The sequence below is a fragment of the Physeter macrocephalus genome, chromosome 1, assembly GCF_002837175.3.
Source record: "Physeter macrocephalus isolate SW-GA chromosome 1, ASM283717v5, whole genome shotgun sequence".
Classification (NCBI taxonomy): domain Eukaryota; kingdom Metazoa; phylum Chordata; class Mammalia; order Artiodactyla; family Physeteridae; genus Physeter; species Physeter macrocephalus.
In genome coordinates, this window is record NC_041214.2 from 36,166,164 (window position 1) to 36,190,510 (window position 24,347).

General features: G+C 42.8%; 1 protein-coding gene across 2 annotated transcripts in view; it reads left to right on the forward strand.

Annotated features, from left to right (window-relative positions):
* Nucleotides 1-5,071: 5,071 nt before the first annotated feature.
* Nucleotides 5,072-24,347, forward strand: part of CPNE4 (copine 4) — a 613,382-nt gene continuing 594,106 nt past the window's right edge. For both annotated transcript variants that reach the window (XM_024115179.3, XM_055089937.1), the window contains exon 1: nucleotides 5,072-5,372. The gene's annotated coding sequence lies outside the window, so the exon portion shown is untranslated. The remainder of the gene's footprint in view (nucleotides 5,373-24,347) is intronic.

Consider the following 24,347-nt stretch of genomic DNA (forward strand, 5'->3'; position numbering starts at 1 on the left):
AGTTTCTAGCAGATAGAATAGGCTCAAATATAATTTTCCTTTTCTCTCCCTACACACCAATGTTTCCTCTAGGATAATGCAGAGGTACTCTTCAGCCAAACTATAAAATAAGGGATAATTATTTGGGGCACCATTAATGTCCCATCTCCCCCATTTTGGCCCATTTGGCACATTGAAAGGAATGATTAATAATTACCTCTTTGTGGGTATATACATTGTTTTGTTTCTTTTAGCCAGGATCTTGTTCTCAACTCTGTCTGGAGTAAAGAAAACTGGAAAGAAGCTTACTTATCCAAAGCTATTAATAGAAAATTGTCCAGGTAACTTTCTGAGGGTATATCACTTAGAAATACTATTTGGTTGTTAGTAATAGAAAGCTGAAAATAGTGGCTTGTATCAACTAGTGGATTTATTTTTCTCATAATAAAATTGGTGACAATGTGGTTGCCTTCATGATATCAAAGACCCAGGTTCCTTTTATCTTTCTGCTTAGCCTGCCTCGGCAAATGCTTGCTTCTTTCTAGTCACATGATGGCTGATCCACCTTCAACTTCAGGTAGAAAAAAGGGATGGCTATAGGAGTTAGGAGATAAAGGTACAGGCCAGTGCCCAAAGGTATCTCCCTCCTTTTTAAGACTATCACAGAAACTGCTCTGTAACTTCCACTGACATCTCAACAGCTAGACCAGCATTGCAAAGCAAAACTATCTGCAATGATGGAAATGTTCTGTATCTGAAATGCCCAAGATGGTAGCTACTAGCTACTTGTGACTAATAGCATTTAAAATGTGGCTCCTGTAACTGAGGAAATGAATTTTTAATTTTACTTAATTTTAATAAATTTGAATTTAAGCAGCTACATGTGCTAGTGACTATCATATTTGACAGTGCAGGGCTAGACCTTTGGCACATGACTATTCCATCTGTAAGTAAGGCTGGGAAATGTGGGTTTGGGGTTGACACGTGGCCACCTCCCTCAAATTGTGCTTTTCTTAATAAGGAAAAACAAACAAATAAAAACAATTACAGGCTAGGCAAATAGCTGTCTCTACAACAGAGTGGTAGCTGCATGCTGACACTTCTTAAACCCAAAGGAATGGAATCTTGATTGGGTCATCACAAACATGAGGAATGGTGTAGCAGAGCAGACATGATGTACCTGAAGAGCAGAATCCCAGAACTGAAGTTCATTTCAAATATCTTCTTTTCACAATGAGGAAACTGAGGGGTGACTGAGAGGCCTAATTAAGAGGTAAATGGCAAATGCAAAGTATTATATATAGAATGGATAAACAACAAGGTCCTACTGTATAGCACAGGGAACTAAAGTCAATATCTTGTGATAAACCATAATGGAAAAGAATATGAAAAAGAACATATATATATGAATCACTTTGCTGTACAGCAGAAACTAACACAACAATGTAAATCAACTAAACTTCAATAAAATAAATTTTTAAAAAAGAGGTAAATGGGCTAACCTGCTCTGAAATAATAGAGAGATGATTTAGTGTTTTTTAAAGCATCACCCATGGTAAAATATAAAATCTCAGAAAGAAAATGCTCTCTGCCAATGGTTTTTAAAATGCGATGAAGAGCTAAAGAGATTTTGATGCCACCTATTGGTAGACAAAAGAATAGGGCACCCTTCATGGCTGGCTTGTGATGTTAGAGGTGCCAGAGGTCGCACAGGGTCTTCACATAGAAGAATGACAGACAGTAGAAGATGACATCCCTACATCAGGTTGGAATGTGTGTATCAGTTCTCTCTTGACTCTTAGCATCTTAGAAGGGCTTTCTCAGAGCATTCCTCTCTGCTTTCCAGTAATACAATTCATCTCAGGCATATATAGAAACAGCAGAGGAGATGTATCAGTCAATTCTCAAAATCACATGAAACAGAAAAAGAAAGAACACATTTTAATCTATAAATAAGTGTGTTGGGGGGGAGGGAAATGCAAGGTTCTTTTTACATCCGAAGCCTCAAAAATAAGTTCTGTTATTTACAGCAGTCCCCTCGAGTAGTTGAGGATGTAACCACCCTACAGCCCAAAAGGAAAAAAAAAAAGCCCAAAAGGAAAAAAAAAAAAAGGAAAACAGAAATTCAACTTCAAAACAAAATGCTCACCCTGACTCATTCAGGGAAGGATCCAAGGTTTTCATTGCAGGGCACTGATTCTCTGCCTGTTTTTCCCCTTCATCATCTGTCACCCTTAAAATGTGGTATCAACTGCATTGGTAAGAATCCACATTTCTTCCCTTTCGTTCCCTGGCTCCATTCCAGTATTGCACTTGTCACACTGATGGGAGGGGTGCCTTTCATACTGGCATAGGACAGTGAGCGGATGCCTCCCCTTATGTTATCAAACAGACACCCGGCAAGTGGATCTGCCCAGAGCTGGAGGCTCCTTTGCGGCTTGAGAATGCCAGTGGCGCCGTGACCCTGTAGCTTGACTTTAGATCATTTTGACCATGGCTGTAGAGCCCAGCGGCTCAGAATCCATGAAGAGGAGAGTTGGAAGGAGGTAAGTGATACAGATCAGGGGGTTCTGAGGTCACAGTTGTTAAAGGGACTCTGGCTGGTGAGCAACTTGCTGTGGGGGCAGCGTCTGTTACCCAAGTTCATGAGCTGGTTATAGATCTTCATTTGTAGAGATGGGCTGTTGGTTCCATGGGAGAGGTGGGAGGAAATTCTGCCTTCTGTGCCTGGCAGAGAGCATCTTTGAATTTACCTTCAGTGTCATACCTTGAGGAAAAAATTCCAAGTTTCTGGCATGAGGCTGCACGTGTGTTCTGCACACTGGCTTGCAGGCGACTGTTTGTTTCTAATTAGGGAGCGGAAGACTGCTGGCAGAGGAAACCATATTTGTCACAAGTTGCGGTGCTGTCTTCAGTTTGTGTGTCTGTGTCTTTAACACAGGGAGCTAACGATGGTTGTATTGGACTCTCCCTGTGGTTCTGACTCCATTATCTGCTCTGTGGTTCCTGGTTATGTCATTTTAATTGTGCTTTCAGAGCCTGCTTCCATCAACACTCCTGTCCTCCCATTAACTAACTATGTTCCCTGGTCTGGGTATTCTGACGACCCAAACCCTGGGCTTTTTGTAGAGATAATAAAACCTATGTTGGCAGTTGTTGGTGGTCAATAGAGTAGCTTACAGATTGTCTGGAAATAGCACACGATCAGCACACCTTAATTCTTTTTCTCTCACCATAAAATAAGAGGTTTGCATTCAATAAGCTCTAAGGTATTTTTGAAAATTTAATAAATGTTTATTGACTACCTGCTAAGTGACATTGCAATGGCATAAGTGTTAAAATCACAAGACAACAAAACAGACTACCACCTGCCTTCATGGGACCTACATTTCACAGGACGCAATCAACATGCAAAGAAATACACGATCACTTTCCTTTTTCTTCCCTTCATCTTTGCAAGTTCAATCCAGCTCAAACTTCAAGTTCATCTCCAAGGCTACTTCTTAATTAAACTGGAAAGGAACATTTTTTGACTTAATATGTCCATATTCAGTAAACATATGCTGACTTTTCCTGCCTAGCATCTATCTCCTCTTTTCTTGTAGGAAGACACTGAATTTCCTTTGAGGGAACATCCTGCGTCTCACACGCAGTTGCTCTGGATCAGGTGGGGCTCCACTTGGGCTCCAGAAGTGCTGCAGAGCACAGTGAACGCTCCCAAACTGTGTGGAAGGCCTGGAGCATTAGGGAATCCTGTATCCTAAGGCCACAATGATTGGCTTGGGCTTAACCACGTGACCCAAATTTCTCCAATCAAAGTGAATCAAAGGAGCTTCACTGCCTAAGCTGCCTAAGATTATTTCTAGGCTCCACATTTCATGTTATCCTATTTCAGGAGGTCTTGAGAGGAAAGCTGGGGGAAGAAAAGTGTTAGTATTTTTTTCTTTCTGAAGGCTCTTCCTCTGCCTCTCAAAGATCTTCCTAATTGCCTCTACAGAAACATTAGTGGTGTACCTGTTCCTCATCCTATTACTTCTTCTCTGGCCTTTGAAATTGAGAATTCTGGTTGGAGTAAAGCCCTTGGCTGATAACCTCTTTACATGAAGAGAGGTCTTGTTAGATGTGCCTTAAGAAGATGGGGAGGAAGACCCGCCTATGTCCCTGTCTCCCTGTCCACACTGTAGGTAGTATCCTCCATGTCATTCCAATGTCAGAGACTGCCTTTTCTGAACCTTATGGATTCTGAAGTCCAATTTGTGGTTCTGACAAATGTGTGGTTCTATGCTGAGAGAATGCAGCTGTCTAGTTTATCTACTGTTGCAGAAACAATCAGGAGCAATTCACAGTATACACCTACAGTGCTCATTTGTTTGAATTCGACTTTTAATAAGTTTCGAAGAGTAAAACCACACTTCCTTTCTAAAGTGCTTCATAACATGGGGCCGTGGTTACTCCTTACATAAGACAGTGTGTTTGTATTTAATTTTAAACATTGGTGCTCCCCAAGCATTTATCTTATTTCTTCATCTTATTTGTGAAGTGGATGTATTCGGGAAGACATTATAGGATGAAAAAAGCCACAATGTCCATTCATTTATTCATGCACTTATTTACTAAAAAATAATTACCAGGCTCCTTATGTCAGGCTCTTTTGTAGACACAGAGGATGCAGACATGAGCAATCTTGTCACCGTTTGTGGTGGCAGTTGAGCATAGATCCAATAAGTTTCCTGGAATGTGTGCAAAAAGTAGCATCACTCCCACCCCTTTCCAGATATTCTCGCTTTCCTCTGAAGAGGAGGTCCCCAGGTGACGTATCCCCAGGAGCCCGGGGTGAGCGACCGTGCCGGGCGGGGAGCCTGGGCTGCGGCCGCCGCCAGCGGGACCCCGCATCCGGGACTCACCCCTGTCCAGGACCCCCTCCCGGCGGGGCGGGGCGGCGCGCTCCGCTCCCCGCCGCCTCCTCCGCCAGGGCCCCCAGGGGGCGCTCGCGCCCAGGCCTCAGAGCCGGCAGCGCGCGGGCGGCGGGGCGCGCGGGTTTCGTCAGAAGGTGGAGGCTCTCGGCGGAGCCGCGGTCCCCAGCTGCCCGGTCGCGCCCCGTTTCCTCCCTCCCGCTCCGCCCCTCTCTCCGGCGCCCCCACTTCTTTCCCCGAGTGACTGAGGGACGAGCGGCCCCGCCCTCGCCACCCCGCATGGAGTCCGGGTCCCCGCGCAGCCCTCACTCCCCGCTCGGCGTCTCTTCCCTCCACGGTCGCTGAGCTGCCCCGGAGCCCGAGCGGAGGGCGGCACGACCCCCTAGGCCGACCGCGGCCCCGCCCACGGCCGCACCGCCGCTGCGCTCTGGTTGGACCCCAACGGCCGAAGCCCAGTCCGCCCTCGGGTCCTCGCGCCAGGTAAGTTGGTCCGGACCCTGCACCGCGTACCCGGGCTGCGGCCGAAGACCAACTTTTGAGGTGCAGGGGCTCGCTCCGACCCGGCGCTGCTGTTTAGGAAGAGCTGCGCGCAGCGTCTTAGTCCAGGGGAACTTTGGTCCCTCCTCTCGCCCCTGCCCTCCGCCCGGCTAGCTCGGCCTGGCGGGGGTCGAGAGGGGGCCGACCTGCCAGTCCTGAGCTGAATGGGGAGGGGGAAGCGCAGAGTCCCGGCTGGGGTCGCAGCATCCCTCTTCCTGACGGCGGGGAAGCGAGGAGGGAGTGGGGGCTGTGCGGGGTCCCGGGGCTGGACCGCCGCGGTGAGGCTCAACCTCTCAGCTTCCTAACCTCCCCTCCCCCCGCATAGCTTCCAATACTATTTAGCTGCATCTCGGGCTCTCTAGCTTAAAACTCATCCACAGGCTCGCAGGTTCTTTGATTCAGCCAAGTCCCTCTGCGCTCCTTCCTCTATTAGATAAAGTACCAGGGAGAGGGGACGGGGAGGGGAGTGGAGGGACCCCTGAAGCGCTGGCCACAGCCGACTAAAGTGGTCAGGACCGCGCTATCGCAGATGCCCAAGGACCCTTCGGGTGGAATTGAGGGGGACAGTTAGGACGTGGTCCTTGCGGCGTCAAGTGAGTATTGACCATCGTCGTGTGGGGAGCACGCTGACCCCTGAGAGGTACTGTTAGGAAGATCCGTTTATACTTCGCCTTGAAGGACGTGGGTGGGCTTTAAGGCTCCGGTCCCCCCTGCTCCCCACTGCAGGTCCCACCGCGCCTCCGGCGGCCTTGCAATCCTGGCTTACAGTCCCAGAACTTGCCAGACTCTGGGAAGAATCCTGGCTGCAGAGATGGTCCCTGGGGGCTCGAGCTTAAGAAGTGCTGCCCCTGGGGTTCCGGAGGTGGAGGGAGGAAGGGTGAACGGAGTAGTGGGGTGGGGCAGGGAGATTTTGAGAGAGAAACACCCTCCATCCCCACCCCCTGCCACCTGCAACTGACCCACTGATGCCATAGGATTTCAGTGCCTTTGGGAGGAGCTGCCTCTGTTTCTTTACTCCTGTGTTCAAAACTATGCAAAAACCAACTCTTCATCCTCTGGCTGCTTTGCCAGGATTTTTAAAGCACTGCTGTGGTGGTTCTTGGCTCACTTGGTTTTAGGTTCCCTAAACAGCAGTTTTGAGCTGTCCAAGTATTTAAAAGTGCTCTCCTTAAACTGATGCTGAACGCTACTCTTTTGGAAAAGCTGCTTTCACTTCAGAGGAGATATTCTTTTCTCCCCATTCCTTCCTTCTACTGCCCTCTTAACAATCCCTGTTCTCAAAGATGTTTGTGTTTTATTTTTTGCTTTATGTCAAAACGCACTCCCCCCTCCCCCCCAAAACTTTCCTAGTATACAGGTGTTTCAAATCCATGCCAATGTTTTGTAGTAGTATACACTGGTTAAGCTGCATAGCAATCCCCCCAAAAGCCAGAGACAACCAACAACTTCACTTACTTCATTTGATGCCCTTCAAGTTTAGGAAGGTCCCATTTTTATTACCCAGCAGATAAGACAGAGCTCTGGATGGCTGTGGCTGTGATTAGATAACTTCTGATGTTTTCATTTCCCTTACTGAGCTCCTGCTTCTAGGTTAAATTCATTTTATTGTCAGTCCATTTTTAAAGAAAGACTGACAAAGTCACTCTAATAGATCAGGGGTCTGAGCTCAGAGTAGGTCAAAAGTACTCACATGTAGGGAGGTGGATAAAAATAGAAGGAGGGTTGGCGAGTACAGCCAACACAGGACACCTGTGTTAATCCTGCATACTAATAAAGGCCACAATCTTCTCATTTATCTCTGGTGGGAAGTTCTGATGGTTTCACAGGATCAAACTCAAACCACATCAAAACCAGGTGATTTCCCCTGAGTGTTACATAAAAGGAAGTATCCCTCCATAGTAGGAGTGGCTGTTGAATCCTGGGCTGTTTTTAATGGTTCAGTGAGAAGAGCTTGCCTATTATAGAACCAAAGGTCTCCTAATGTGTTACCGTGTGAAAATGCTCATGGACATCAAACCTATACCATTCCTGTGAGTGCTCATCCCAGCATAATTTATTGGGAGCAGTGACCTTCCCAGCATGAGACAAGCACTTTGCTACAGCTTCTGAATATTTCTTTAAAAATAGTTGCTCTGAGATTTGTGAGTTGTTTTTTTAATTGTACTTAAAAGATTTCTGTTTATCTTCAGGTCTCTGGTAGTAGCATGGCATTTTGCTTGAATCCATGGTTTGTCTTAAGGAGACCCTGCTTTTGGAGGTTTTGATTAAAAAGTGCCTTGTACTACAGGGTATCTTGATCTGCACGTGGACTTCTGATTTTAAAATACTGCATTTCAGTTAGTAGGAAGCAAAGATGTTATCTGTTTCCAGAAAAGTTTTATGTACTATTCTAAAAAATAGAGGCTTTGATTCTTCCCATCATCAGATGATTTGAGTCCACCATCATGACTGAAAACCTTTAGATTATACTAACCAGAAGGAATAATCACAGAGGGAAAAAATGGGTTAATGGTGGAATATTTATTCTCATCTGCATTTAAATCTTTTGGAACCCAGCTGAATGTATTTATATGGTTTGTACCATGCATTTATCTGTCTTCTCTTTACAAATTTTGTGAAATATAATAAAGGCCTGGACCTTTATGGCCACCTTTATTCACGTAAAGAAAGGATTTTTCCATGGAGGTAAACATGTTGGAGATGAGTAGTTAGTATTGTGTATAATCAATGTCCCCCACTGTCAGAGGGGTCTCAACCCAGAACAAAGAAGGAAGAGGACTCTGATGGTACCAGACCCACTAATTGGGAAAAAGTCTCTATACCAGTTGGGAAAGTCACTTCATGAATCTTTGTATTTTTTTCATCAGAGATGTGACCAGAGGATCTGTATTTCATGCATTTTGAAGAAGAAGGGCTGAATTTGTTCTCTATATTTACTTTTTTTGGTCATGTTAATATTAAAAAAAACAAACAGAAGCCCCTTTGGATCCCTGCAGTAACTGAAAGTCGTATTTCCTTGGCAACAGGAGCTAGTACACTGGAATCACAAAATATCAAGCCAGAAAATTTTAAATGCACTTAAAATAAAATGTCAAATGGTTCAAGACCATCCTATAGTGCATTAGAACTGACCTGCCAGCATATGATAATAAAGTTCCCTTTAACTTTGCCTTTCTCTTGATTGAATGTAGATGGTAATGACAGATTACAGAACTTTAATTAGTTTTAGGATGTCCTAAAAATTCTAGAATGGTTTTTCTTTTGAGGGAAGCATGTTATTAAAATTAAGGGGGTTGGAGTGACACATCCTTTCTTTGAGTGAGGTGTTCTTGTGGAGGTTGGTGATAAGTCCAAAATCAAGCTCAATCAATGAGTCAGGCAAGATATGCTGTATTTTCTACGCTATTTGAAATGGACAGTATAGAGTAGAACCTCAATCAGCATTAAATTCAGCCAGTCTGCTAAAACTTGTGACTGCAGAGTAAAAACATAGTAATGCCTACGTATACTTTCAGTCTTTTCTGTACTAGAAATCTCATTTATGTGGGAGCTTTCTGTTTAGTCTATGAACTACTAAATATTCAATATATATGACATTAGTATATGTTTTCCCTAAGTTAGCAAATGCTGGGAAGTCCTTTCTTTGGCTGCTGTATTCTTGGGAAAGCATCTTGAGAACCACTAGCTTTTAACTCAGTAAACATTGAAGGCCTGAAGGCAAGTCTTAGAAAGTGGAAGGTGATAAGGATGACTTATTTGGGAAGGTTTATCCTTGTCCTATGATTTTGGTGCACTCCTAGGTGTGGGGGAACCCATCTAAGCTGGCCTGTGGTGGGCTCATCTCTAAACTGTGAACAACAATTTTATCACTTTGACTCTTAGACGCTCAGAACCACAGCCCTCTTGATTATTCCTCTCACTAAGAAACTCAGGTTCCCTGGAGATAATTACTGTGGTGACACCATGGGCACTGATGATCTTGACTGAGTTGGGGATGATGGTGGGGAGGGTGGCTCCCACCTTCACTGGGAGGAGCAGGCTTGAGTCTTATTATTTTGCTCTCTTGGAGCCAGTGCAGTATTTACCCGATAGATGTGATTAAATTTGTACAAAGTCATTGTCTGCAGCCATCCCTGTTAATGTGCATGTTTTGTGAAGAAGTCATGCACAGTCCTAGCTTTCTATTTTAAATGTCACAATTGAGTCAATAAAGTAAACAGATTTTATGTGTATCCAGTTAAGGAATCCACAGGGGAATTCCTTTATTCTGTCTTAAAGGTCCATTCAAAAAGCACAAACTTTCTAAAATGTTTCCTTTCCATCTCTGGCTCAGAGTATCATATAGATAACTTTCTTCTGACTTTGAAAACTAGAACTGCTTCTCCTTGGAAACATCAGGAGAGAAATACAGTATTTCAGGTTAATTCTAGAAGCAACCTTATTAGGTTTAAGGTGTATTGACTAAAAGACGTTCCTTATGCAGGAGATCCTAAACCTCTGTAGGGCACTTAAAGGAGGAACGAAATCAGGCTGGCGGGTGCCCAAGGCAAGTGCGGCCCCTCCCCGCCTCCCCCAACTGGGTCGGGAGGCAGGAAGGGCTGAGAGTTGGCGTTAGAGCGGACGGCCGCTAGAGGGCGCCAGAGCACCAGCGGAGCCCTCGTGCAGCTCCCAGGCCAGACCGCCAGGCTTGGAGATGGGGTTGGCAGAACTCCAAGGAGATGCCCAGAGAGGAGGGGTTGGTTACCGAGCGCCTCTGACTCAGATTGCCTTGCTTCAGAGAGGGGACAGAGATCCGCCTTCAGCATCGGATGGGGCACTTCCAACCTGGTCGGGTGGCCCCGTGGCTGGACACCTGACATGCTGTCTGCAGTCTCACAGCCCTTTGTTTCTCCGGAGGCGGGACTCTGGACCCAGAAATACCTGGCTTGGATCTTGGGCTTGCAGTTTGAAAGGTGCAGGCCTGTGTGAGTGTTGGCCTCTGGAAGACGAGGCTTGTGGTGGTGAATGGGGGGAGTGTAAAAGTGGTACTTCGGTGGGCAGGCTGTGCTCATCCCTGTGCCCTTTCTCTCAAGAGCTCTACCTAAACTTCCTTCTTCCCTTCCCATTGGAGCCTCTTCCTCCTGACCCCACGCCCCTCCCCTCAGCAGGAGGGCCTTACGTATCCATTTGTTGAACAATCCCTGATACAGCCTTTATGCCCAAAGCTGAGTTGGGCACTGGGATCAATCAGTGTGGGGTTCCCATGTTTCAAAGTTGCAGCTTGAGGGGCAGATGGAGAATATGAGAGAGAGATGAACAAACCATGTGGGCTAAGAGATACTGAGATACTGGCTTTGTCTCAGAGACCCTGGGAAATGGTCTCTCAGGTTCTTTACACTCATGTTTTTTCATCTCCCAGTATTTCAAGGAAGTGGGTCTATGGAGGGAGGAAAAAGGGGAGGGGTCTCACTCAGCATGTACTTTGGTTTATATGTATATTTAACTGTGCTATTAGAGGTTCTCAAGTCCAGTCAACTTGTACTACTGCCCTCTATGTGTTAATTTCATCAGTATCATAAGATAAATGCCTATATAGTTGACTTAATTCCATTTTAACAGGAAAATGATTTTTAAAGGAAACATAATAGAAGTATAACAACAAAACCCTACCTCTAAAGGTTGGGTCTGGAAGAACCTAAATCAAGAGTCTGTTTTTAAAATATTGAAAGATGTAGTAACTACAAATATCAACAAAAATGAAAAATAATAAGGGCAGCAGAATGGTTAAAAGAAATGCTTTATCTTTATCATTGAAGTGGCAGAAAAGTGCTTAATTTATTAGTAGGCACTGGGGACAGAGGATGCCTAATTTGATGTCTTTGTTATATTTGTGCAGTTATTTCAACAAGTAACTTAAAGACAAAGTGGAAAAACAAGGAGGTTTGTGCCTGAGATGGCCACCCTGGGCCAGGTGAGTTAAGTTTACCTGGCCAGGTAGACCGCAGAGCTCCTGAGAAGCCAGTGTTGTAATTCTTCTGCTGGGTACCGCCTTAGGTTCTGTGACTTGATTGATTGTGAATCATGTTGGGGGAAAGGCCTGAACAGAGGAAAAGGGTGGAAACAGTTGATTTGGGGAGGGGCTAACAACATTTATCACAGCTTATGGCCTGATTGAATTTTAAAGAGACAGGAAAACAAATACTTCCTATGGAATCAGAGAATGTGAGGGCTGAACAATCCCATAAAATTAGGAACACCCCTTCCCATTTTCCAGATGAGGAAACAGAGGGCCAGCAAGCTGAAATCCCTCACCCAAGCTGCACCCATCTCCACTCCCCAGTACGTGCTTTACAAGAGCAGGACTCTTCCTGTCTTGTTCACTGCTGAACCCCAAACAGGGCCAGGCATCTGGCAGCTGCTCCAGAAATTCTGGTTGACTCCATGAACAATGCTATTTCTTTCTTTCTCACTCTTATTCAGGATTGTGCCAGTAAACCACTAGGCTGCAATATAATTTGATAAAGGTAAGTATTTATTGAGTTTTGTTATGATAAGGGCTTAGCCTTTGAAGGTAAACAGACTAGGTTTACATCCTGGTTCTGCCACTCAATAGCTGTTTGGCTTTGGGAAAATTACTGAAACTCTCTGAGTTTTATTTCCTCGTTTTGGAAAAATGGGGATAAAACTGTATAAGGCGGAGACCTTCAAGATTATGGAGGAGTAAGACGTGGAGATCACCTTCCTCCCCACAAATACATGAGAAATATATCTACATGTGGAACAACTCCTACAGAACACCTACTGAACGCTGGTAGAAGACCTCAGACTTCCCAAAAGGCAAGAAACTCCCCACGTACCTGGGTAGGGCAACAGAACAAAGAAAAAACTGAGACAAAAGAATAGGGACAGGACCTGCACCTCTGGGAGGGAGCTATGACGGAGGAAAAGTTGCTACACACTTGGAAGCCCCTTCACTAGCGGAGATGGGGGGTGGATGGGAGGGAAGCTTGAGAGCCATGGAGGAGAGCGCAGCAACAGGGGTGCGGAGGGCAAAGTGGAGAGATTCCTGCACAGAGGATCAGTGCCGACCAGCACTCACCAGCCCTAGAAGCTTGTCTGCCCACCCACTGGGGTGGGTGGGGGCTGTGAGCTGGGGCTCTGGCTTTGGAGGTCAGATCCCAGGGAGAGGACTGGGTTGGCTGCATGAACTAGCCCCTGAAAGGGGCTAGTGCACCACAGCTAACCGGGAGGGAGCCTGGGAAAAAGTCTGGAACTGCCTAAGAGGCAAGAGACCATTGTTTTGGGGTGCAGAAGGAGAAGGGATTCAGAGCACTGCCTAAACGAGCTCCAGAGATGGGTGTGAGCTGTGGCTATCAGCGCAGACACCAGAGACGGGCATGAAACGCTAAGGCAGCTGCTGCAGCCACCAAGAAGCCTGTTGTTAAGCACAGGTCACTATCCCCTCCAAGGAGCCTATGCAGCCCACCACTGCCAGGGTCCCGTGATCCAGGGACAACTTCCCCGGGAGAACACATGGCATGCCTCAAGCTGTTGCAACATCACGCTGACTACTGCTGCTGAAGACTCGCCTTGCATACCGTACCCCTCCGTACCCCCTGCCTGAGTGAGCCAGAGCCCCCTAATCAGCTGCTTCTTTAACCCCATCCTGTCTGAACAAAGAAGAGATGCCCTCAGGTGACCTACACGCAGAGGCAAGGCCAAATCCAAAGCTGAACCCTAGGAGCTGTGCAAACAAAGAAGAGAAAGGGAAATTTTCCCCAGCAACCTCAGGAGCAGTGGATTAAATCTCCGCAATCAACTTGATGTACCCTGCATCTGTGGAATACCTGAACAGACAATGAATCATGGCAAAATTGAGGTGGTGGACTTTGGGAGCAACTGTAGACTTGGGGTGTGCTTTCTGCATTTAATTTGTTTCTGGTTCTTTGTTTATCTTAGTTTAGTATTTAGAGTTTATTATCATTGGTGGATTTGTTTATTGATTTGATTACTCTCTTCCTTTTTAAAATATATATAGATATATATATATATTTTCCTTTTTCACTTTTTGTGAGTGTGTATGTGTATGCTTCTTTGTGTGATTTTGTCTGTATAGCTTTGCTTTCATCATTTGTCCTACAGTTCAGTCTGTCCTTTTTTTTTGTTTGTTTTTAGTATAGTTTTTAGCGCTTGTTATCATTGGTGGATTTGTTTTATTGGTTTGGTTGCTCTCTTTTTTCTTTCTTTCTTTTTTATTACTTTTAAATTATTTTTTATTTTTAATAATTATTTTTTATTTTAATAATTTTATTTTATTCTTTCTTTCTTTTTTTCCTCCCTTTACCTCTGAGCTGTGTGGCTGACAGGGTTTTGGTGCTCTGGCTGGGTGTCAGGCCTGTGCCTCTGAGGTGGGAGAGCCGAGTTCAGGACATTGGTCCACCAGAGACCTCCCAGCCTCATGTAATATCAAACAGGGAAAGCTCTCCCAAAGATCTCCATCTCAACGTAAAGACCCAGCTCCACTCAATGACCAGCAAGCTGGCGTGCTGGACACCCTATGCCAAACAACTAGCAAGACAGGAACACAACCCCACCCATTACCAGAGAGGCTGCCTAAAATCATACTGAGTTCAAAGACACCCCAAAACACAACACTGGACACGGTCCTGCCCACCAGAAAGACCAGATCCAGCCTCATCCACCAGAACACAGGCACCAGTCTCCTCCACCAGGAAGCCTTCACAACCTTAGCCTGTGGGCAGACACCAAAAACAACTGGTACTACGAACCTGCAGCCTGCAAAAAGGAGACCCCAAAAACAGTAAATTAAGCAAACTGAGAAGACAGAGAGACACACAGCAGGTGTTGGAGCAAGGCAAAAACCCACCAGACCAAACAAATGAAGAGGAAATAGGCAGTCTACCTGAAAAACAATTCAGAGTAATGATAGTAAACATAATCCAAAATCTTGGAAATAGAATGGAGAAAATACAAGAAACACTTAACAAGGACCTAGAAGAACTAAAGAGTAAACAAACAATGATGAACAACAGAATAAATGTAGTTAAAAATTCTCTAGAAGGAATCAATAGCAGAATAACTGAGGCAGAAGAACGGATAAGTGATATGGAAGATAAAATAGTAGAAATAACTACTGCAGAGCAGAATAAAGAAAAAAATGTAAAGAATTGAGGACAGTCTCAGAGACCTCTGGGGCAACATCAAATGCAGCAATATTCAAATTATAGGGGTCCCAGAAGAAGAAGAGTAAAAGAAAGAGACTGAGAAAATATTTGAAGAGATTATAGTTGAAAACTATAGTGGAAAACTTCCTTAATAAGGGAAAGGAAATAGTCAATCAAGTCCGGGAAGTGCAGAGAGTCCCATACAGGATAAATTGACGGAGAAACACACCAAGACACATATTAATCAAGCTATCAAAATTTAAATACAAAGAAAAATATTAAAAGCAGCAAGGGCAAGACAGCAAATAACATACAAGGGAATCCCCATAAGGTTAACATCTGTTCTTTCAGCAGAAACTCTGCAAGCCAGAAGGGAGTAGCAGGTTATATTTAAAGTGGTTTAAATATTTAAAGGGAAAAACCTACAACCAAGATTTCTCTACCCAGCAAGGATCTCATTCAGATTCAACGGAGAAATTAAAATCTTTACAGACAAGCAAAAGCCAAAAGAATTCAGCACCACCAAACCAGCTTTACAACAAATGCTAAAGGAACTTCTCTAGGCAGGAAACATAAGAGAAGGAAAACACCTACAATAACAAATGCCCCAAAATTAAGAAAATGGTAATGGGAACATACATATCAATAACTACCTTGAATGTAAATGGATTAAATGCTCCAACCAAAAGACATAGACTGCCTGAATGGATACAAAAATAAGCCCCATATATATGCTGTCTACAAGAGACCCACTTCAGACCTAGGAACACATAACAGACTGAAAGTGAGGGGATGGAAAAAGATATTCCATGCAAATGGAAATCAGAAGAAAGCTGGAGTAGCAATTCTCATATCAGACAAAATAGACTTTAAAGTAAAAACTATAACAAGAGACAAAGAAGGACACTATATAATGATCAAGGGTTCGATCCATGAAGAAGATGTAACAATTGTAAATATTTATGCACCCAACATAGGAGCACCTCAATACATAAGGCAAATACTAACAGCCATAAAAGGGGAAATTGACAGTAACACAATAATAGTAGGGGACTTTAACACCTCACTTTCACCAATGGACAGATCATCCAAAATGAAAATAAATAAGGAAACACAAGCTTTAAATGATACATTAAACAAGATAGACTTAAGTGATATTTATAGGACATTCCAGCCAGAAACAACAGAATACACTATCTTCTCAAGTGCTCATGGAACATTCTCTAGGATAGATCCTACCTTGGGTCACAAATCTAGCCTTGGTAAATTTAAGAAAATTGAAATCATATCAAGCATCTTTTCCGAGCACAATGCTCTGAGACTAGATATCAATTACAGGAAAAAAATCTATAAAAAGTACAAACACATGGAGGCTAAACAATACACTACTAAATAACCGAGAGATCACTGAAGAAATCACAGCGTAAATAAAAAATACCTAGAAACAAATGGCAATGAAAACATGACACCCTAAATCCCATGGGATGCAGCAAAAGCAGTTCTAAGAGGAAAGTTTATAGCAATGCAATCCTACCTCAAGAAACAAGAAACATCTCAAATCAACAACCTAACCTTACACTTAAAACCGTTAGAGAAAGAAGAACAAAAAAACCCTAAAGTTAGCAGAAGGAAAGAAATCTATGCCAATAAAATGGACAACCTGGAAGAAATGGACAAATTCTTAGAAAAACACAACCTTCTGAGACTAAACAAAGAAGAAATAGAAAATATAAGCAGACCAATCGTAAGCACTGAAATTGAAACTGTGATTAAAATCTTCCAACAGGGGCTTCCCTGGTGGCGCAGTGGTTGAGAGTCCACCTGCCAATGCAGGCGATATTGGTTCGCGCCCCGGTCCGGGAAGATCCCACATGCTGCGGAGCGGCTAGGCCTGTGAGCCATGGCTGCTGAGCCTGCGTGTCCGGAGCCTGTGCTCTGCAACGGGAGAGGCCACAACAGTGAGAGGCCTGTGTACTGCAAAAAAAAAAAAAAAAAAAAAAAAAAAAACTTCCAACAAACAAAAGCCGACATTACTACAAGCAAATCTATGCCAATAAAATGGACAACCTGGAAGAAATGGACACATTCTTAGAAAAGCACAACTTCCAAGACTGAACCAAGAAGAAATACAAAATATACACAGATCAATCACAAGCACTGAAAATGAAATTGTGAGTAAAAATTATCCAACAAACAAAAGCCCAGGACCAGATGGCTTCACAACTGAATTCTATCAAACATTTAGAGAAGAGCTAACATCTATCCTTCTCAAATTCTTCCAAAATAGCAGAGGGAGGAACACTCCCAAACTCATTCTATGAGGCCACCCTGCTACCAAAACCAGACAAAGACGTCACAAAGAAAGTAAACTACAGGCCAATATCACTGATGAACATAGATGCAAAAATCCTCCACAAAATACTAGCAAACAGAATCCAACAGCACATTAAAAGGTACATACACCATGATCAAGTGGGGTTTATCCCAGGAATGCAAGGATTCTTCAATATATGCAAATCAATTAATGTGAGAAACCATATTAACAAATTGAAGGAGAAAAACCATATAATCATCTCAGTAGATGAATAGATGCAGAAAAAGCTTTCAACAAAATTCAACACAGATTTTTGATAAAAATCCTCCAGAAAGTAGGCATAGAGGAAACTTACCTCAACATAATAAAGGCCATATATGACAAACCCACAGCCAACATCATTCTCAATGGTGAAAAACTGAAATCATTTCCTCTACAATCAGGAGGAAGACAAGTTTGCCCAATCTCACCACTGTTATTCAACATAGTTTTGGAAGCTTTAGCCACAGCAATCAGAGAAGAAGAAAAAATAAAAGGAATAGAAACTGGAAAAGAAGAAGTAAAGCTGTCACTGTTTGCAGATGATATGATACTATGCATAGAGAATCCTAAAGATGCTACCAGAAAGCTACTAGAGCTAATCAATGAACTTGGTAAAGTAGCAGGATAAAAATTTAATGCACAGAAATCTCTTGCATTCTTATACACTAATTATGAAAAATCTGAAAGAGAAATTAAGGAAACACTCCCATTTACCACTGCAACAAAAGGAATAAAATACCTAGAAATAAACTACCTAAGTAGACAAAAGACCTGTATGCAGAAAACTATAAGACACTGATGAAAGAAATTGAAGATGATGCAAACAGATGGAGAGATATACCATGTTCTTGGATTGGAAGAATCAACATTGTGAAAATGACTATATTGCTCAAAGCAATCTACAGATTCAATGCAATCCCTATCAAACTACCACTGGCATTTTTCACAGAACTAGAACAAATAATTTTTATTGAAACACTAAGGACCCCATATAGCCAAGCAATCTTGAGAAAGAAAAACTGCACTGGAGGAATCAGCCTCCCAGACTTCAGACTATACTACAAAGCTACAGTAATTAAGAAAGTATGGTACTGGTACAAAAACAAAAATATAGATCAATGGAACAGGATAGAAAGCCCAGAGATAAACCCATGCACCTATGGTCACCTTATTTTTGATAAACGAGGCAAGAATATACAATGGAGAAAAGACAGACTGTTCAATAAGTGGTTCTGGGAAAACTGGACAGCTCCATGTAAAAGAATGAAATTAGAACACTCCCTAACACCATACACAAAAATAAACTCAAAATGGATTAAAGACCTAAATGTAAGGCCAGGCACTATAAAACTCTTAGAGGAAAACATAGACAGAACACTCTGTGACATAAATCATAGCAAGATCCTTTTTGACCCACTTCCTAGGGAAATGGAAATAAAAACAAAAATAAACAAATGGGATTTAAGGAAACTTAAAAGTTTGCACAGCAAAGGAAAACATAAACAAGATGAAAAGACAACCCTCAGAATGGGATAAAATATTTGCAAATGAAGCAACTGACAAAGGATTAATCTCCAAAATTTATAAGCAGCTCAATATCAAAAAAACAACCCAGCCCCAAAATGGGCTGAAGAACTAAAGAGACACTTCTCCAAAAAAGATATACAGGTAGCCAACCAACACATGAAAGAATGCTCAACATCACTAATCATTAGAGAAATGCAAAACAAATCTACAATGATGTATCACCTCACACCAGTCAGAATGGCCATCATCAAAAAATCTACAAACAATAGATGCTGGAATGGGTGTGGAGAAAAGGGAACCCTCTTGCACTGTTGGTGGGAATGTAAATTGATACACCCACTATGGAGAACAGTATGGAGGTTTCTTAAAAAACTAAAAATAGAACTACCATACCACCCTGCAACCCCACTGATCGGCATATACCTGGAGAAAACCATAATTCAAAAAGAGTCATGTACCACAATGTTCATTGCAGCGCTATTTACAATAGCTAGGACATGGAAGCAACCTAAGTGTCCATCGACAGATGAATGGATAAAGGAGATGTGGCACATATATACAATGGAATATTACTCAGCTATAAATAGAAATGAAATTGAATTATTTGTAGTGAGGTGGATGGACCTAGAATCTGTCATAGAGAGTGAAGTAGGTCAGAAAGAGAAAAACAAATACCATATGCTAACACCTATATATGGAATTTAAGAAAAAAAGAAAAAAAAGTTCTGAACAACCTAGGGGCAGGACAGGAATAAAGACGCAGATGTAGAGAATGGACTTGAGGACATGGGGAGGAGGAAGGGTAAGCTGGGACGAAGTGAGAGAGTGGCATCTACATATATACACTACCAAATTTAAAATAGATTGCTAGTGGGAAGCAGCCACATAGCACAAGGAGATCAGCTTGGTGCTTTGTGACCACCTAGAGGGATGGGATGGGGAGGGTGGGAGGGAGACGCAAGAGGGAGGAGATATGGGGATATATGTAGATGAATGGATAAAGGAGATGTGGCACATATATACAATGGAATATTACTCAGCTATAAATAGAAATGAAATTGAATTATTTGTAGTGAGGTGGATGGACCTAGAATCTGTCATAGAGAGTGAAGTAGGTCAGAAAGAGAAAAACAAATACCATATGCTAACACCTATATATGGAATTTAAGAAAAAAAGAAAAAAAAGTTCTGAACAACCTAGGGGCAGGACAGGAATAAAGACGCAGATGTAGAGAATGGACTTGAGGACATGGGGAGGAGGAAGGGTAAGCTGGGACGAAGTGAGAGAGTGGCATCTACATATATACACTACCAAATTTAAAATAGATTGCTAGTGGGAAGCAGCCACATAGCACAAGGAGATCAGCTTGGTGCTTTGTGACCACCTAGAGGGATGGGATGGGGAGGGTGGGAGGGAGACGCAAGAGGGAGGAGATATGGGGATATATGTGTATGTATAGCTGTTTCGTTTTGTTTAAAGCAGAAACTAACACACCATTGTAAAGCAATTATACTCCAATAAAGATGTTGAAAAAAACAACAACAACTGTATAAGACAGCAGAGGACCTGTATTAAGTGTTGGTCTTTCTCACTCTTCCACTTCTGCTCTTCATTCTTCCTAGAGAAGATGTTAAAGGGGGTGTAATACTTTTTAAATAGGTGGTTTAATTTATTTCAGATAATACACATCCTGCAGAAAAGATTATTCCACTATAGAAATGTAAACACATGAAATCACTACAAATACATATTTTATGGGTTAGATACTATTAGTTCCACTTTATAAATAATTGAGCATGCCAAAGTACTGGCAACTGGATAGGAAGAGGGCTCAAACCTAGGGTGCCCCCACCCCAGTTTCAAGACCACGGAATTTTTTTTTATATTCTTTTTCATTATGGTTTATCATAGAATATTGAATATATTACCCTGTGCTATACAGTAGGACCTTGTTGTCTATCCATCCTATATATAATCGTTTCCATCTGCTAATCCCAAACTCTCAATCTATCCCTCCACACCCCCTCCCCCTTGGCAACCACAAGTCTGTTCTCTATGTTTGTGAGTCTGTTTCTGTCTCATAGATAAGTTCACTTGTATCGTATTTCAGATTCCACGTATAAGTGATATCATATGATATTTGTCTTTCTTTGTCTTACTTCACTTCATATGATAATCCCTAGGTCCATTCATGTTGCTGCAAATGGCACTCTTTCCATCTTTTTCACATCTTCTTTATCCATTCATCTGTCAATGGATATTTAGGTTGTTTCCATGTCTTAACTATTGTGAATATTGCTGCTATGAACATTGGGTGTGCATGTATCTTTTCAAATTAGAGTTTTCTCTGGATATATACCCAGGAGTGGGATCGCTGGATCATATGTCAACTCTATTTTTAGTTTTTTAAGGAACCGCCTTAGTGCTCTCCATAGTGGCTGCACCAATTTACATTCCCACCAACAGTGTAGGAGGGTTCAGCCTGGGAGTTTTTTTCAAATCCATGTTTCATATGGTCTTTGTTTCTCATTTCATCCTTCCATGTCTGCTTCTCTCAAGAAGGCTCAGATCCTCCGTTTTCACACCCTCCTGGCTGACTGTGCTTTAGCTCCTGCTGTGTAACATTGGTGTGCATGGGTGTTCCTGATTCCCCAGTTGATCACAAGTTTTGCCGGGTAGTGGCTGTATCATATGCTGCTTGCTGTAACCCCAGAGTGATTAGAACTTTCTGGTACATAGGGTGCTCCCTCTATCCCCTGTGTGTGTACCCGTCCCCTTATCTTACATCCTGCATCTGAGTCAGGTTTGTGGGTGACTACAGTGTACATTTAACTTCCTCAAAATCAACTCTGCACCCTCGATCACTTGTTAAAAATACTCATATTACATTTGGATGGTTTGCTTTCTATCATATAATCTAAATTAATGTGTGATGTTGTACAGATATATTACTGTTCGATATTGTATATGTATGTAATATGTATTGCACTTGGCGAACAATTTATGGGAGTTTTTTCAAAGATCATTTTGACTATGTGTGAGTTTTACTCTGTGCATTAACTTTGAATCGTAGCCCTTACCTACAATGTGCTCCATTATAATTGTAAGGCCATGCTTTGTGTTGTGTGTGGTTAGGTAGAATTATTAGTGAGAGGCATACATTTTGAGTCAGGCATTCCTGGGTCTGAATTCCAGCTCTGCTTAATCTCTTGAAGCTCAATTTCCACAGATGTAAAATGAGAGTAACTTGAGATTACATCCAAAGCCGGGGATGGCTGTGAGCCTCAGAATATACATGCACCCTAAGTGCCCATCGTATTGTGGGCACATGGAAAGTCCTCAGGTTGTCACTGTTGTTGGCTGGTGGCATCCCTCAAAGGTTAGTGCTTAGGAGTAATTACCCTAATGATAGTAGTTTGCTGTGTTGCAAGGGAGTTGTGAAAACTAGAAGGGGTGTGTTTATGAAGGTATGATAAAGACTAGCAATAAATCATTTACCGTCCTTCCCCCTCTCCCCTGTTCCCACCCACAAATTTTATGCCTAGTTGCAAAGATGACTCAAGGGTTATGCTGGGGTTTCTCCAAGATAAAATTTCCTCTGTTCCTGCTGATTCCAGATTTATTTCAGATGCAAAGTATGTTTAGCACTGGCCCCCAGATACACAGCCAGAATACAAAATCAATCACTCTGCTCTGCAAGTGGAGCAACAGACATTTATTGTATTTATATATCTCCTATCTTTGTCCGAAAAAGATTCTGGGTAGCCAGCAATAGACAGCATATTGGGTACATTCTACTGTCAAAGTCCAAAATGCTACTAGCACAAAATATTCTTTTTTTCAGGGAGACCCCCATTCATATTTTAAAGCCATGGTTCTCACACTGGAGCATGAATCAGAAATCTCCTGGAGGTCTTTTGTTACAACACAGATCAATGGGCCTCACAACCAGAGTTTCTGATTCAGTGGGTCTAGTGTTAGAGTCAAATAATTTGTATCTCTGACAGTTTCCCAGGTGATGTTGTTGCTGCTGGTTTGGGAACCACACTTTGAGAACCAATGCCTTAGATACTCACTTTATTTAGACAAACTGCATTTTCTCTGCTGTGGGATATGACTGAGAACAGCATTGGTGGTGAGGAAAGGGACCTGACATTTACTGAGCACCTGTGACAATTGCCGTGTGCCAGGTACCTCAGCAGCACTTTACACGTATTATCCTATTTAATCCTCACAACTGCCCCACCAATCAATTCATAATTATTTATGGAGACCCTGCTGTGTATCATGCCATGTGCTGTGCTAGGTTCTGGAGATGTGGAACCAACACCACAGACATAATCAGGGAAACGTGCTTGAGCAGATAATTATAAGGGCGATTAGTGTGATCCATAGAAAATAGAAGACCAGAGAGGTTAAGTAACTGGGCTAAGGTTACACAGCTAGTGGGAGACAAAGGGGACAAAACAAATTTAAAACCCAGTTTACTCCAAAATGTACCGTCCTTCCACTAAAGCAGAGGTTCTTAGATTTTTGGTCTCAGGGTGTCTTTACACTCTCAAAAATTATTAAAGACCTCAAAGATTTTTTGTTTATTTGGGTTAAATCTATCAACATTTACTGTATTAGAAAATAAAACAAAGTGGTTCACAGTTTGAGAACCGCTGCACTAAACCAGGCTGCAAATAATGCCATCTTTCTTAGGTTCTGAAGCCTGACTTGTGGGTTTTTTAAATTAATTAATTAATTATTTATTTTATTTTTGGCTGTGTTGGGTCTTCGTTGCTGCAAGTGGGCTTTCTCTAGTTGCGGCGAGCGTGGTCTACTCTTAGTTGCGGTACTTGGGCTTCTCATTGCGGTGGCTTCTCTCTTGCAGAGCACAGGCTCTAGGCGCACGGGCTTCAGTAGTTGCGGCACGTGGGCTCAGTATTTGTGGCATGTGGGCTCAGTTGTTGTGGCACATAGGCTCAGTAGTTGTAGCATGCGAGCTTTAGAGCACAGGCTCAGTAGTTGTGGCACACGGGCTTGATTGCTCCACGGCATATGGGATCTTCCCAGACCAGGGCTCGAACCTGTGTCCCCTGCATTGGCAGGCAGATTCTTAACCACTGCACCACCAGGGAAGCCCCCCTGACTTGTTTTAATGACTTCTGTAAGCCATCAAAGATGAGAAACTTCTCCTAAACTATTTTTTTTTTTAAACATGAGGGCCTCTGTTGAGCCTCAGCCTATATTTCTAGTGCTGATGGCTTCCTAAAGAGAAGGCTGACCTGCTTTGAAATCGCCCTTTTAAATATGTGTGTGTGTGTGTTTGTGTGTGTGTGTGTGTGTGTATGTGTGTGTTTATGATAAGGAAAAGCCAATTAAACGGCCAATTGCAGAACAAACTAAGATGTGGTAAGTTTATTATTCACTGAAGGGTCTCTATCCCAGCCGAAGGCATTAGAAAAGATACAGTTCACAAAAGTTAGTGATGTGCATTGTCTTCAGGGTTCCTCAAAGAACACGCCATGGCTAGGGAAGCCGAGGGATCCCTCTTGCTGTCTCGTTAACAGTAAGAGAAGTAGATGGATGACAGGACTCAAGTCACGCGGTTTTTATGTAATGTTGGCAGCTGAATCATGCTTAATCATGGGCTAACGACCGAAATACTGCCCTTTCCTATCATTTGTATTCATTACCTAGTGAGCATGAGACAGCCTAGTAGATACTTTCCTGGTGTGTAATGGTCCGTGGTTGTTCAGACATGGACGCTGTGGCTGACTCTGAACGCTTTATGGCCTTGTTAAGTTTTACTGCGTAAAGTCACCAAATGAGAGTTGCCATAACTCAATGTGATTCTCAGTGGATGATCAATAGATCAGATCTCC